This window comes from Cyprinodon tularosa, unplaced genomic scaffold (assembly GCF_016077235.1).
Source record: "Cyprinodon tularosa strain WSP-4 unplaced genomic scaffold, ASM1607723v1 ctg1331, whole genome shotgun sequence".
NCBI lineage: Eukaryota > Metazoa > Chordata > Actinopteri > Cyprinodontiformes > Cyprinodontidae > Cyprinodon > Cyprinodon tularosa.
Window position 1 is genome coordinate 49,024 of NW_024038150.1, and position 15,139 is coordinate 64,162.

The window sequence follows — 15,139 nt, forward strand, 5'->3', positions numbered from 1 at the left end:
GCCGCCATTAGCTAACCAGGGTGCGGTAAGCATTGTGTCGCATTTCCTGATTCTAGGTTTAAAGTCCTTTTTTGGGCATTTTTAAATTTTGTTCAGACTCCAGGAGGCCGAGATGCTTCAGATCATAAGGTTTGTTCTTCTGGTTCACTTTCTGAAGCTAAAGATGAAGCTAACTGAAGATAATGTTAGCTAGCGGCTTTAGCCTCCTGCTAACCAGGGCTAACCAGTGCTAACCCAGTAGAACCAGTAGAACCGAAATGTTAGCATCTATCTTAAAAATTGTGCAGACATTGAGAAATGAGATGTTTTCGGTACAAAATTAATCGTTAGCCAGTTAGCACATGGCACCACCGTTTTCTTAAAAGTTCCAATTGTAATTGATAAAATTAAACTTTTTTCAGAAGCTTCAGGACCTACGCTAAATATAAAAAAAACCCGAATACCCGATTCATCTATTAATGGAATATCAATCACTGATCAAAAATTCAATAACCACACAATTAGAAACTGTCTAAATGAATCTTTGTTCCCTGGGAAAATAAATAAAAATAACATTCTTTGCAAATTTGAAAAAAAATCAACTGAAAACCTTTTTTTTTTAACTTCCCATACAACCAAAAGCTAAAGAAACTACAAATTTTAAATGCCATCTACCCCTCTAAAGAACTAAGAATTGGTTTAATATTGATGCCAATAAATGCTCATTCTGTGAAAGTGATGTAGAAACTATAGACCATGTCTTCTATGAATGCAGTCAGACTAAAACATTTAGGAATTGCTTAGAAAGATGGATCACATCAGAAATTGCTCTCCCTAACTCTATCTCTAGAGATATGGTCGTTATTGGAAAACTACTGAAAGACACAACAATAGAACTCTGTTCTAACCTAATTTTATGTTTAGCAAAATTCTTTATTCATAAACAGAGTCTTGAGATCATCAATCTCTTGAATGTATCGAATCTTACAAACACCTGAGTGAAATACTAATGGAACTGCCCACTGATGTACATTAATCCTGACATATATTCCTGCTCCCGGTGGTTGGAACCTTTATTACACTCTGGATTCTCATCAGTCTTTGTTCACTTTATAATAATAAATAAATAAACAAGCAGTTTTGAAAACTTCGATATTCATTATTTTCTTGCTTTGTGTGTCAACTGTCACGGTTGCTAAGCAACAGAATTCAAAGCCATGAATTCAAAGAGAGACTCTAACTGGGTTCTGGAGCTTCTCTGCTTCCTTAGCTGTTAGCTGTTAGCATGTCGTCATGGATCAGAGGATCCAGATCTGGTTCCTGATCTTCCAGAACTCATCAGGTCCAGGTTCTCCTAGAATGGGTTCCTGGTGGTTCCTCTGGACCAGAACCTTCAGGATAATTGTTGTGTTTTTCTTCCAGAACTCTGCTGTGGATGGTTCTGCTCTCCCTCTCAGAGTCAGGTAGGTCTCCATCTGGGCCGGTTCCTCACAGCAGAACCTGTAGAACCTCCACAGGTTCTCAGGGCTTGATGCATGAATCTATAAATGTAGATCTAGATCAGGATGATGATCTTCTCTGATGGTTCTTCATTGTTTCTCTCAGTGACCAGAGGACTGGATGTTACTGGAGAAGTTGGTGGAAACGTCCTCCTGCCCTGCAGCTTTAAGGATCCGGCTCCACCAAACGTCTACTGGAGAATCGATGATGATGTTGTGTTCAACATCATCAATAGAAAACCCACTGAACCCGCTGACCAACATGAGAGGTTCAAAGGTCGAGTGTCCAGCAGGGAAGAGTGGAACAAAGAAGGAAACTTCTCCATCTGGTTGAAGAATCTAACCCAGCAGCATCATGGGACATACAGATGCATTGAACCCGTCAGGGACGCCACAGTGGAGGTCAGACTGGAGGTCTCAGGTCAGTATTCAGGTCAGCAGTTCATCAAGGTGTTCAGCTGTAGATGTTCCCACAGTAAATCCATCCTGTAACCAATCTGGTTCTCCACTGAACCTTCTTTTATGGGAGGAGAACTCTGTTGAAGGAATCCTGAAGGTTATTCGTTCATTGGCTTCCTGTTAAATCCAGAATAGAATTTAAAATCCTCCTTCTCACATATAAAGCCTTAAATGGCCAAGCTCCATCTGATATCAGAGATCTGATTGTTCCTTATGTTCCTAACAGAGCACTTCGCTCTCAATCTGCAGGTTTACTAGTGGTTCCTAGAATTTCTAAAAGTAGAATGGGAGGCAGATCTTTTAGTTATCAGGCTCCTCTCCTGTGGAACCAACTACCAGTTTTAGTCCGTGAGGCAGACACCCTGTCTACTTTTAAGGCTAGGCTTAAAACTTTCCTTTTTAAATCTGCCTGGACCTTTTACAGTTGCCTTTTGTATCTATGCTTCTTTTTCTATGTCTGCTTCTGTCTCCTTGAACCCCAGTGGGCCTCAGCAGATGGCCGCTCACACTGAGCCTGGTTCTGCTGGAGGTTTCTTCCTGTTCAAAGGGAGTTTTTCCTCTCCACTTTCGCTACAAGCATGCTCCCTAGAAAAAGGTTATTCTCCTAGGATTAGGTTTTTGTAGGTCTGTTGATGTACATCACTAAAATACTGAAAACACTATTATGGCATTTATACTGATGTTTCCAGATGTTGTTTAGTGATAAACTATTGAAATGCAGTCTATGCTCCACTTCCTGTTGGCTGCCTTTAATTCCAGCATGAAGCTCTGCTGGATGAGGTCACTGCTGGGATTATGGCTCAGTTCGAAAACCTGGGCTGCATCCTCCAAGGACGCGGTCTACCTAGACTGCATCCTCCAAGGACGCGGTCTACCTAGACTGCATCCTCCAAGGACGCGGTCTACCTAGACTGCATCCTCCAAGGACGCGGTCTACCTAGACTGCATCCTCCAAGGACGCGGTCTACCTAGACTGCATCCTCCAAGGACGCGGTCTACCTAGACTGCATCCTCCAAGGACGCGGTCTACCTAGACTGCATCCTCCAAGGACGTGGTCTACCTAGACTGGATCCTCCAAGGTCGCGGTCTTCCTAGACTGCATCCTCCAATGACGCGGTCTTCCTAGACTGCATCCTCCAATGACGCGGTCTACCTAGACTGGATCCTCCAAGGACGTGGTCTACCTAGACTGCATCCTCCAAGGTCGCGGTCTACCTAGACTGCATCCTCCAATGACGCGGTCTTCCTAGACTGCATCCTCCAAGGACGCGGTCTACCTAGACTGCATCCTCCAAGGACGCGGTCTACCTAGACTGCATCCTCCAAGGACGTGGTCTACCTAGACTGGATCCTCCAAGGTCGCGGTGTACCTAGACTGCATCCTCCAATGACGCGGTCTTCCTAGACTGCATCCTCCAATGACGCGGTCTTCCTAGACTGCATCCTCCAAGGACGCGGTCTACATAGACTGGATCCTCCAAGGACGCGGTCTACCTAGACTGCATCCTCCAAGGACGTGGTCTACCTAGACTGCATCCTCCAAGGACGCGGTCTACCTAGACTGGATCCTCCAAGGACGTGGTCTACCTAGACTGGATCCTCCAAGGACGCGGTCTACCTAGACTGCATCCTCCAAGGACGCGGTCTACCTAGACTGCATCCTCCAAGGACGCGGTCTACCTAGACTGCATCCTCCAAGGACGCGGTCTACCTAGACTGCATCCTCCAAGGACGTGGTCTACCTAGACTGGATCCTCCAAGGACGCGGTCTACCTAGACTGGTTCCTCCAAGGACGTGGTCTACCTAGACTGGATCCTCCAAGGACGCGGTCTACCTAGACTGGATCCTCCAAGGATGTGGTCTACCTAGACTGCATCCTCCAAGGACGCGGTCTACCTAGACTGCATCCTCCAAGGACGTGGTCTACCTAGACTGCATCCTCCAAGGTCGCGGTCTACCTAGACTGCATCCTCCAATGACGCGGTCTTCCTAGACTGCATCCTCCAATGACGCGGTCTACCTAGACTGCATCCTCCAAGGACGCGGTCTACCTAGACTGCATCCTCCAAGGACGCGGTCTACCTAGACTGGATCCTCCAAGGTCGCGGTCTTCCTAGACTGCATCCTCCAATGACGCGGTCTTCCTAGACTGCATCCTCCAATGACGCGGTCTACCTAGACTGGATCCTCCAAGGACGTGGTCTACCTAGACTGCATCCTCCAAGGTCGCGGTCTACCTAGACTGCATCCTCCAATGACGCGGTCTTCCTAGACTGCATCCTCCAATGACGCGGTCTTCCTAGACTGCATCCTCCAAGGACGCGGTCTACATAGACTGGATCCTCCAAGGTTGCGGTCTACCTAGACTGCATCCTCCAAGGACGTGGTCTACCTAGACTGCATCCTCCAAGGACGTGGTCTACCTAGACTGCATCCTCCAAGGACGTGGTCTACCTAGACTGCATCCTCCAAGGACGCGGTCTACCTAGACTGCATCCTCCAAGGACGCGGTCTACCTAGACTGGATCCTCCAAGGTCGCGGTGTACCTAGACTGCATCCTCCAATGACGCGGTCTTCCTAGACTGCATCCTCCAAGGACGCGGTCTACCTAGACTGCATCCTCCAAGGTCGCGGTGTACCTAGACTGCATCCTCCAAGGACGCGGTCTACCTAGACTGGATCCTCCAAGGTCGCGGTGTACCTAGACTGCATCCTCCAAGGACGCGGTCTACCTAGACTGGATCCTCCAAGGTCGCGGTGTACCTAGACTGCATCCTCCAAGGACGCGGTCTTCCTAGACTGCATCCTCCAAGGACGCGGTCTACCTAGACTGCATCCTCCAAGGACGCGGTCTACCTAGACTGGATCCTCCAATGACGCGGTCTTCCTAGACTGCATCCTCCAATGACGCGGTCTTCCTAGACTGCATCCTCCAAGGACGCGGTCTACATAGACTGGATCCTCCAAGGACGCGGTCTACCTAGACTGCATCCTCCAAGGACGCGGTCTACATAGACTGGATCCTCCAAGGACGCGGTCTACCTAGACTGCATCCTCCAAGGACGCGGTCTACATAGACTGGATCCTCCAAGGACGCGGTCTACCTAGACTGGATCCTCCAAGGACGCGGTCTTCCTAGACTGCATCCTCCAAGGACGCGGTCTACATAGACTGGATCCTCCAAGGACACGGTCTACCTAGACTGGATCCTCCAAGGACGCGGTCTACATAGACTGGATCCTCCAAGGACGCGGTCTACCTAGACTGGATCCTCCAAGGACGCGGTCTACCTAGACTGGAACCTCCAAGGACGCGGTCTACCTAGACTGGATCCTCCAAGGACGCGGTCTACCTAGACTGCATCCTCCAAGGACGTGGTCTACCTAGACTGCATCCTCCAAGGACGCGGTCTACCTAGACTGCATCCTCCAAGGACGCGGTCTACCTAGACTGGATCCTCCAAGGTCGCGGTGTACCTAGACTGCATCCTCCAATGACGCGGTCTACCTAGACTGGATCCTCCAAGGTCGCGGTGTACCTAGACTGCATCCTCCAAGGACGCGGTCTTCCTAGACTGCATCCTCCAAGGACGCGGTCTACCTAGACTGCATCCTCCAAGGACGCGGTCTACCTAGACTGGATCCTCCAATGACGCGGTCTTCCTAGACTGCATCCTCCAATGACGCGGTCTTCCTAGACTGCATCCTCCAAGGACGCGGTCTACATAGACTGGATCCTCCAAGGACGCGGTCTACCTAGACTGCATCCTCCAAGGACGCGGTCTACATAGACTGGATCCTCCAAGGACGCGGTCTACCTAGACTGCATCCTCCAAGGACGCGGTCTACATAGACTGGATCCTCCAAGGACGCGGTCTACCTAGACTGGATCCTCCAAGGACGCGGTCTTCCTAGACTGCATCCTCCAAGGACGCGGTCTACATAGACTGGATCCTCCAAGGACACGGTCTACCTAGACTGGATCCTCCAAGGACGCGGTCTACATAGACTGGATCCTCCAAGGACGCGGTCTACCTAGACTGGATCCTCCAAGGACGCGGTCTACCTAGACTGGAACCTCCAAGGACGCGGTCTACCTAGACTGGATCCTCCAAGGACGCGGTCTACCTAGACTGCATCCTCCAAGGACGTGGTCTACCTAGACTGCATCCTCCAAGGACGTGGTCTACCTAGACTGCATCCTCCAAGGACGTGGTCTACCTAGACTGCATCCTCCAAGGACGCGGTCTACCTAGACTGCATCCTCCAAGGACGCGGTCTACCTAGACTGGATCCTCCAAGGTCGCGGTGTACCTAGACTGCATCCTCCAATGACGCGGTCTTCCTAGACTGCATCCTCCAAGGACGCGGTCTACCTAGACTGCATCCTCCAAGGTCGCGGTGTACCTAGACTGCATCCTCCAAGGACGCGGTCTACCTAGACTGGATCCTCCAAGGTCGCGGTGTACCTAGACTGCATCCTCCAAGGACGCGGTCTACCTAGACTGGATCCTCCAAGGTCGCGGTGTACCTAGACTGCATCCTCCAAGGACGCGGTCTTCCTAGACTGCATCCTCCAAGGACGCGGTCTACCTAGACTGCATCCTCCAAGGACGCGGTCTACCTAGACTGGATCCTCCAATGACGCGGTCTTCCTAGACTGCATCCTCCAATGACGCGGTCTTCCTAGACTGCATCCTCCAAGGACGCGGTCTACATAGACTGGATCCTCCAAGGACGCGGTCTACCTAGACTGCATCCTCCAAGGACGCGGTCTACATAGACTGGATCCTCCAAGGACGCGGTCTACCTAGACTGCATCCTCCAAGGACGCGGTCTACATAGACTGGATCCTCCAAGGACGCGGTCTACCTAGACTGGATCCTCCAAGGACGCGGTCTTCCTAGACTGCATCCTCCAAGGACGCGGTCTACATAGACTGGATCCTCCAAGGACACGGTCTACCTAGACTGGATCCTCCAAGGACGCGGTCTACATAGACTGGATCCTCCAAGGACGCGGTCTACCTAGACTGGATCCTCCAAGGACGCGGTCTACCTAGACTGGAACCTCCAAGGACGCGGTCTACCTAGACTGGATCCTCCAAGGACGCGGTCTACCTAGACTGCATCCTCCAAGGACGTGGTCTACCTAGACTGCATCCTCCAAGGACGCGGTCTACCTAGACTGCATCCTCCAAGGACGCGGTCTACCTAGACTGGATCCTCCAAGGTCGCGGTGTACCTAGACTGCATCCTCCAATGACGCGGTCTACCTAGACTGGATCCTCCAAGGTCGCGGTGTACCTAGACTGCATCCTCCAAGGACGCGGTCTTCCTAGACTGCATCCTCCAAGGACGCGGTCTACCTAGACTGCATCCTCCAAGGACGCGGTCTACCTAGACTGGATCCTCCAATGACGCGGTCTTCCTAGACTGCATCCTCCAATGACGCGGTCTTCCTAGACTGCATCCTCCAAGGACGCGGTCTACATAGACTGGATCCTCCAAGGACGCGGTCTACCTAGACTGCATCCTCCAAGGACGCGGTCTACATAGACTGGATCCTCCAAGGACGCGGTCTACCTAGACTGCATCCTCCAAGGACGCGGTCTACATAGACTGGATCCTCCAAGGACGCGGTCTACCTAGACTGGATCCTCCAAGGACGCGGTCTTCCTAGACTGCATCCTCCAAGGACGCGGTCTACATAGACTGGATCCTCCAAGGACACGGTCTACCTAGACTGGATCCTCCAAGGACGCGGTCTACATAGACTGGATCCTCCAAGGACGCGGTCTACCTAGACTGGATCCTCCAAGGACGCGGTCTACCTAGACTGGAACCTCCAAGGACGCGGTCTACCTAGACTGGATCCTCCAAGGACGCGGTCTACCTAGACTGCATCCTCCAAGGACGTGGTCTACCTAGACTGCATCCTCCAAGGACGCGGTCTACCTAGACTGCAACCTCCAAGGACGCGGTCTACCTAGACTGGATCCTTGGAAGTCCTTGAAAATAAGGAGACCGGAAGAGTTTAGGCTGTGAATTCGACCAGGTCTACCCTTCGGCGGGTTTTACCGCCGTATGCTCTGTTGCTTAGCAACCGTGAACGTTGACACACAAAGCAGGAAAAGAATGAATACAGAAGTTTTCAAAACTGTTTATTTCTTTTTTATTGTAAAGTGAACAAAGACTGATGAGAATCCAGAGTGGAATAAAGGTTCCACCCACCGGGAGCAGGAACCAATCAAATCAAATGTAATGATAGAAACCTTAGTCAGTTAAATAACCTGCTGCTGTCATTCTGCACATCTCTGATGTTGATCTATTTTCTATTTACTGTAAAAATGTCCATAGCTGCATATTGGTTATTTATTCTCCAGTTTTATATTGTTAAAACACTTTACAGGATTTTATATTTTATATTTTAACTCTTCCCTATCATGTTATTCTTATACATTTTTCTAAGGTCCTCATCTGTGTGACCATTTTCAATAATCTTTCTGCTGCTGTAAATCTGCCCATTGTGGGACAATAAAGGGATTTTCTATTCTATTCTATAAAAGGGGTAGAAAGATATAAGTAAATCTAAACAATGTATTTATAAAAAACATATCTGCAAAATCTCTAATATTCAACAACAAAAAATACGTAGTTAAGCCTATTGTGCAAAACAGCAATAAAAAGATAAAAATCCTATCAGATTTATAGCCCCCCCCCCCCTGCAGATTTATTAGAATCTGTCCTTAAATTCCAGCCAAACCCATTTAATCAGTAACAGATAAAAACCTTTAGATAAACCAAACATTACCGCCACATATCTGACTCAATAACCATTAAAACAACTATTTTCATTCTTCTCAGACGGAACTATTAAATGACTGGATTATATTAAACTGAACTTCCAATTTTCACCACTGTTCGGCGCCAAGTAACCTTTCCTCTGATCACGGCTTGCTTGGTCTCGCAATGAATCCTGGGATATCCAAGAATACCGAAGATACATCGGACCCGTCCTTCAAATCGGGCAAAAAGAAGGACGCATTCTTAGGCCGCATAACGAGGACTCTTGGAATCCGACCAGACCTCGGCGCTGCGTTATGACGTCATCGGCCTTCGAATCCGGTCTTCTAAGGATGCGTCCTAGGAATTGTAACAGAGCATATGTCATTTAACCCAGATTATAGCCAACAAACCATTTGATCATCAAAGCTAAAACAGTACCTCCCTCTAGTGGCGGCTCCTCCTCACTACAGTCACCCCAGCAGGTCTCTGAAACATCTGGAGGAGGAGGAGGGATTCTTAGAGATGAGAAAGCTGATAAATAACTTTTATTATTAACTTTGAGAGTAAATTCCCTAAATCCTCTGCACTAACGATTAAAAACTTTCTGAGAAGTCTGATGGAACAATCTGGACTCTACATTAGTTGTTCTCCATGGCCCCTTGGCTCTGGGTGGTCCAGGTCCCAGTAGATGTGATTGAAGTGGTCTGCAGCCTCAGCCAGGGTCACCATGGAGGCTGTTTAGATGGAGAAAACAGCCCAGAGCGTATTTATGGTCTGTGTGAAACTCTAAACTGGTTATATCCATTAACTTGGTGAAAATATAAAGGACACCTGTTGATGGAAAAAAACAAAGTTAGTCTTATTTAACAGAGACTTTAGATCAGCAGCATCTATTAATCCTTGTAATGGAGAACATGTACGGTGCTGCCAGTGTTCCTGCCTGTTCTGGTCACACTGGTTTTCACTGCTGAAGAAGCACAAGGAGAGATTAATAATAATAATAGAACTTTATTGATCTCACAGTGGAGAATTTCCCTCTCTGCATTTAACCCCTCCCCTTGGGGAGCAGTGGGCTGCCATGGTGCGGCGCCCGGGGAGCAGGGTGGGGTTAAGGGTCTTGCTCAGGGAGTCATAGTGGCAGTCTGAGGGAGTTGAACTCAGAACCTCTGGATTCTCCCTGGCGAAGTGGATAGATTTTACAAACGGAAGCATTTGTTGAAATAACCTGGAGTCTAAAGGAGTCTAGAACCCAAACATTTAAACCTGGAAACAGCTTCTGAGGCGTCCGTCAGAAAAAATCTGCATTCAGCCTCGTCCAGCAGGTTTTCTGCAAGAGTGAAGATGTTTTAAAGTATGTCAATAAAAATCAGAATTAGGGAATAAGACCCTTCCTGACCAAATTCTCTTTCTATCATTTAATGTTGAATCCATTTTGCTATGGTTGCTATGGCGCCTAGGAGGAAGTTCAACTGAGGAAACTGATCGCTCTTCTACATCCACCTCCAACACAGCCAATCAGCTTTGAACCACGCCTCCACCAAAGCCAATCAGCATCCAAAGCTGATCTTAAAGGGCCTCCAATCTGTCACCTACCTAGTACGCAGGCGGCGGATGAACTGTGACTTCATTCAGATGACCCTGTTTCCACCCCCCTCCAGCCCCCCCTCCACCATCGTAGCTAAAGCTTCATCAGAGCGTCATTCCTCCTGGACTCTCACTGCGTTCCCTGTCTCACCTCAACCAGTCCAGCAGATGACCGCTATCTGACCTCCCAACGGGGAGTTTTTCCTCTCCACTGTCGCTTCATGCTTGCTCATCGTGGACAGGTTTCTTTACTCCTGTTCATGCATATCTATCAATATTCAGCTCTAATGTTTCCTGCCGAGGTCTGAGCGCCAAAGACTAAAGTAACTGTATCAATACATTTCTTCTAATTGTCTTTTCTCTCCCTGATTTTTTCCGATTGTATTTATTTTGTCTACGTCTATTTTATCTGGCACTGTTTTGTACTTTATGCCTCATATTGTGCAGCACTTTGTGCTGTTGTCTGAGAAAGATGCTATATATAAACCTTACTTACACTTTACACGCATTAGAGTTTGACTCCTCAGGTTGGTTCTCATGTCGCCTTCAGTGATTCAGCTTCTCTTCTGTTTCTGCAGGTAAAAGCCCCTCAGAGGGAGGAGCGCTCCTCCTCCAGGTGCTCCTGCTGTCTGCGGTCGGCCTGCTGTCACCCTGCTGCTGCTAGAAGGTTCACCAGGAGAACTCCTCCTCCTCCAATGTAGAGATGAAGTGTTTTTATTTTTCAGACTTTGTGCCTTGAAGGTTAATTTCAGCAATAAGTTCAGCCTCAGGGTTGAACAGCTTTTCTAGCTTCTGAGCATAGGTGTTTATAGTCTTTTTGAGGTTGCTGAAGCAACGCTAATTTAAATCAGAGCACCCCTAAAATAACAGTTGTTTTTTTAATACCGTATGCACTTTTTACTTTAAAAAACAAAACAAAAAGAAGACATACAGTATTTGGTTAGTTAACCCTTTCAATTGTGCTCTGGCTCTGTTTCATGAAAGGTTTACTGAAAACTTTTTAAGGTTTCTAAACAGAAATCAGAGAAACTCTTAATTTTCTGTTTCCTCATCCTCTGTATCTGTTGCCATGGTAACATCCTCCCAGAGCTAACCTGGTCAGCAGCAGGTTTCCTTCAGTAAACTCAGTGTCTCTGTCTCCGCTCTGCTTACAGCCAGTAAAGCTGCTTTATATCATGATTTAGGCAGATTTTTGTCCTAGTTTTGCATGAAAAAGAATATAATTCCTTAGGCCCATTAGACACATCATGTTTTAAAAACAAACATTTCACGTCAGTTTGACGAGGATCTAATAAAAGAATGATCTGCATTAATTCTCAGAGGATTAAATATTCATAAGGAGAGGATTCTACAGCTCAGGGGTAAGAGAGCAGATTACTGGTTTAATATGAGCGAGATGCAGATATAGTTTTTATTTAGTTATATTTACAGCACATGAAGAACCACTGAAATTATTTCAGATTAATTCAATTCTATTCAGTTTATTTCTATAGCTCCAATTCACATCATGTCATCTCAGGTCACTTTCCAGTTCACCAGATCATCCAGTCAGATTGATTCAAAGTTTTCTATCTAAGGAAAACCAGCTGATTGCATCGACTCATTGACTCTTCAGCAATCCCTCACACTAAGCATGCTTGTAGCGACAGTGGAGAGGAAAAACTCCCTTTGAACAGGAAGAAACCTCCAGCAGAACCAGGCTCAGTGTGAGCGGCCATCTGCTGAGGCCCACTGGGGTTCAAGGAGACAGAAGCAGACATAGAAAAAGAAGCATAGATACAAAAGGCAACTGTCAACCAGCTCCACAGGCGGCCCCGTCCAGGAAACACACAGCCATAGATTCATTAATTCCCCATGTGTCAAAGCAGACTGAATCAACATGAGGAGGAACCCATGAGATGATGAACAGGTTCCATTTATTAGAGCAAAGTTTTTATTTCCACCTGCTGACAGGTGATCGATACCTAAATAGATACCGTTCAAGAAATAATCAGGTAATATTTTCACGGTAACAACACTTAGATCAAGCTGTTTCCACTGATAATAGCTTTTCACAGTTGTTGCTTATAATATAATTAATAACAACTGTAAAACCGAACACCTAGAGTTCCCGACTTTAGACTAGATCTATTTAGAGTTAAAGATTAGAATCTGAGTTTGTTAAACCTGCTTCATGAAACGGACTTTTGGTTCATCAGAAATAATAATAATTAAAGCCACAAGTGGCATTGAGCGGCCCTCGCAGCTCGCACCGCCTGGTATGTTGCGACCGCGGGAACCAAGCGACCTCCACCTCCACGCTCCTTCCCAGCCTATGCTCCTGCTCTTCAGCCTATGCCTGCTGCTGCTTCTCCTCATCCTCTTCATCACCCTGCTGCTTCTTCTCTTCATCCTCCTCTTGCTCCTTCTGCTGCTGCCACTGTTTCCCATACTCTTCCTCCCGTAGCTTCGTCTTAACTTCCTCATCCTCCTGCTTCTCATGCTCCTCCTCCTGCAGCTGCTCTCACTGCGTCTCCTCATCATCTTTCTCCTCCATCTCCTCCCCCTCCTGGTACTATGTTGACCTTCCATATTGAGGTTATAAAATGACGGCTTTGTATGACTGGAGTTAACAGTTTGATGCTTAGCCAAACCCTAAAGCTTCCATGTAGAATAATAACTTTGATAACTTTTAATGTGCTATGAATTATAGTCAATGCAAAGTGAATTTGAAGTCTCTGTCTTAAAAAAAAACAAAAAGCCCTTCACTGAGATACGTCATGACTTAAAAACAGAAAAAGTATGTTTAATCCAAAATGGCCGACTTCCTGTTGGGTTTGGACCATGGGTCCAATAGACTTTTTTGGGCATCCTGTTGGGTTGTACCTGTGTACCAAATTTTATAATCCTCAATAAAAGCAGGGCCTGCGGCAGTTATGTCATACTGTTATTGCTGGAAGTCTGATTTTGATGCTTGGCCATGCCCACATGGTTTGTCACAGCAAAAATCTTTTGATAACTTTTGATCCCTTATGTCTTAAGTCGAGGCTCAGCAAGTTACAAGTTTGCAGCCCAATCGCTCAAGGAGGAGTTAGCTAACATACAATATAAAGATGAAAAAGCTAATGATGGCTTTGATTCAAAATGGCGGACTTCCTGTGGGGTTTAGACCATGGCTCCCATATAACTTTTTTTAGGTCCTGATGGGTTACATATGTGTACCAAATTTCATAACTCTCATTAAAAAATGGCCTGGGGTTTGCATTGTGTTTCATAGCAAAGGGACCACATTTGACGCTTGGCCACGCCCACATGCTTTGATGTAGAAAAGTTCCTTTGATAACTTTTGATCCCCAATGTCTCAAGTCAAGGTGGAGTTAGTTTGAAGTACACTATATTGCCAAAAGTATTTGCTCACCTGCCTTGACTCACATATGAGCTTAAGTGACATCCCGTTCCTAATCCATAGGGTTCAATATGACGTCGGTCCACCCTTTGCAGCTAGAACAGCTTCAACTCTTCTGGGAAGGCTGTCCACAAGGTTTAGGAGTGTGTTTATGGGAATTTTTGACCATTCTTCCAGAAGCGCATTTGTGAGGTTGCACACTGATGTTGGACGAGAAGGCCTGGCTCTCAGTCTCCGCTCTAATTCATCCCAAAGGTGTTCTATCGGGTTGAGGTCAGGACTCTGTGCAGGCCAGTCAAGTTCATCCACACCAGACTCTGTCATCCATGTCTTTATGGACCTTGCTTTGTGCACTGGTGCACAGTCATGTTGGAAGAGGAAGGGGCCAGCTCCAAACTGTTCCCACAAAGTTGGGAGCATGGAATTGTCCAAAATGTCTTGGTATGCTGAAGCATTCAGAGTTCCTTTCACTGGAACTAAGGGGCCAAGCCCAGCTCCTGAAAAACAACCCCACACCATAATCCCCCCTCCAACAAACTTTACACTTGGCACAATGCAGTCAGACAAGTACCGTTCTCCTGGCAACCGCCAAACCCAGACCCGTCCATCAGATTGCCAGATGGAGAAGCGCGATTCGTCACTCCAGAGAACGCGTCTCCACTGCTCTAGAGTCCAGTGGCGGCGTGCTTTACACCACCGCATCCGACGCTTTGCATTGCACTTGGTGATGTATGGCTTGGATGCAGCTGCTCGACCATGGAAACCCATTCCATGAAGCTCTCTGCGCACTGTTCTTGAGCTAATCTGAAGGCCACATGAAGTTTGGAGGTCTGTAGTGATTGACTCTGCAGAAAGTTGGCGACCTCTTCGCACTATGCGCGTCAGCATCCGCTGACCCCGCTCCGTCAGTTTACGTGGCCTACCACTTCGTGGCTGAGTTGCTGTCGTTCCCAAACACTTCCATTTTCTTATAATACAGCTGACAGTTGACTGTGGAATATTTAGGAGCGAGGACATTTCACGACTGGATTTGTTGCACAGGTGGCATCCTATCACAGTTCCACGCTGGAATTCACTGAGCTCCTGAGAGCGACCCATTCTTTCACAAATGTTTGTAAAAACAGTCTGCATGCCTAGGTGCTTGAATTTATACACCTGTGGCCATGAAAGTGATTGGAACACCTGATTCCAATAATTTGGATGGGTGAGCAAATACTTTTGGCAATATAGTGTATGTAACTCAAAAGCTCTAGGAGGAGTTCGCTCAAACACGTCACGAAGGTAAAAAAGCAAAGGGATTTATTTGATTCAAAATGGCCGACTTCCTGTGTGATTTGGACCATGGCCCCAAGAGACTTTTTTGTAGGTCCTGAGGGGTTACATAAGTGGCCCAAGTTTCAGAACTCTGTCATAATATGACATGGGGCTTACCCTTTGTTTCCC

The 15,139-nt window shown here is 47.3% G+C and overlaps 1 long non-coding RNA gene across 1 annotated transcript; it reads left to right on the forward strand.

The window, feature by feature from the left end:
• Positions 1–1,671: 1,671 nt before the first annotated feature.
• Positions 1,672–14,379, forward strand: LOC119778448. The gene is made up of 3 exons (XR_005280063.1): positions 1,672–1,859; positions 13,344–13,346; positions 14,366–14,379. It is a non-coding gene; the product is annotated as an uncharacterized LOC119778448 (long non-coding RNA).
• The last annotated feature ends 760 nt before the right edge of the window (positions 14,380–15,139 follow it).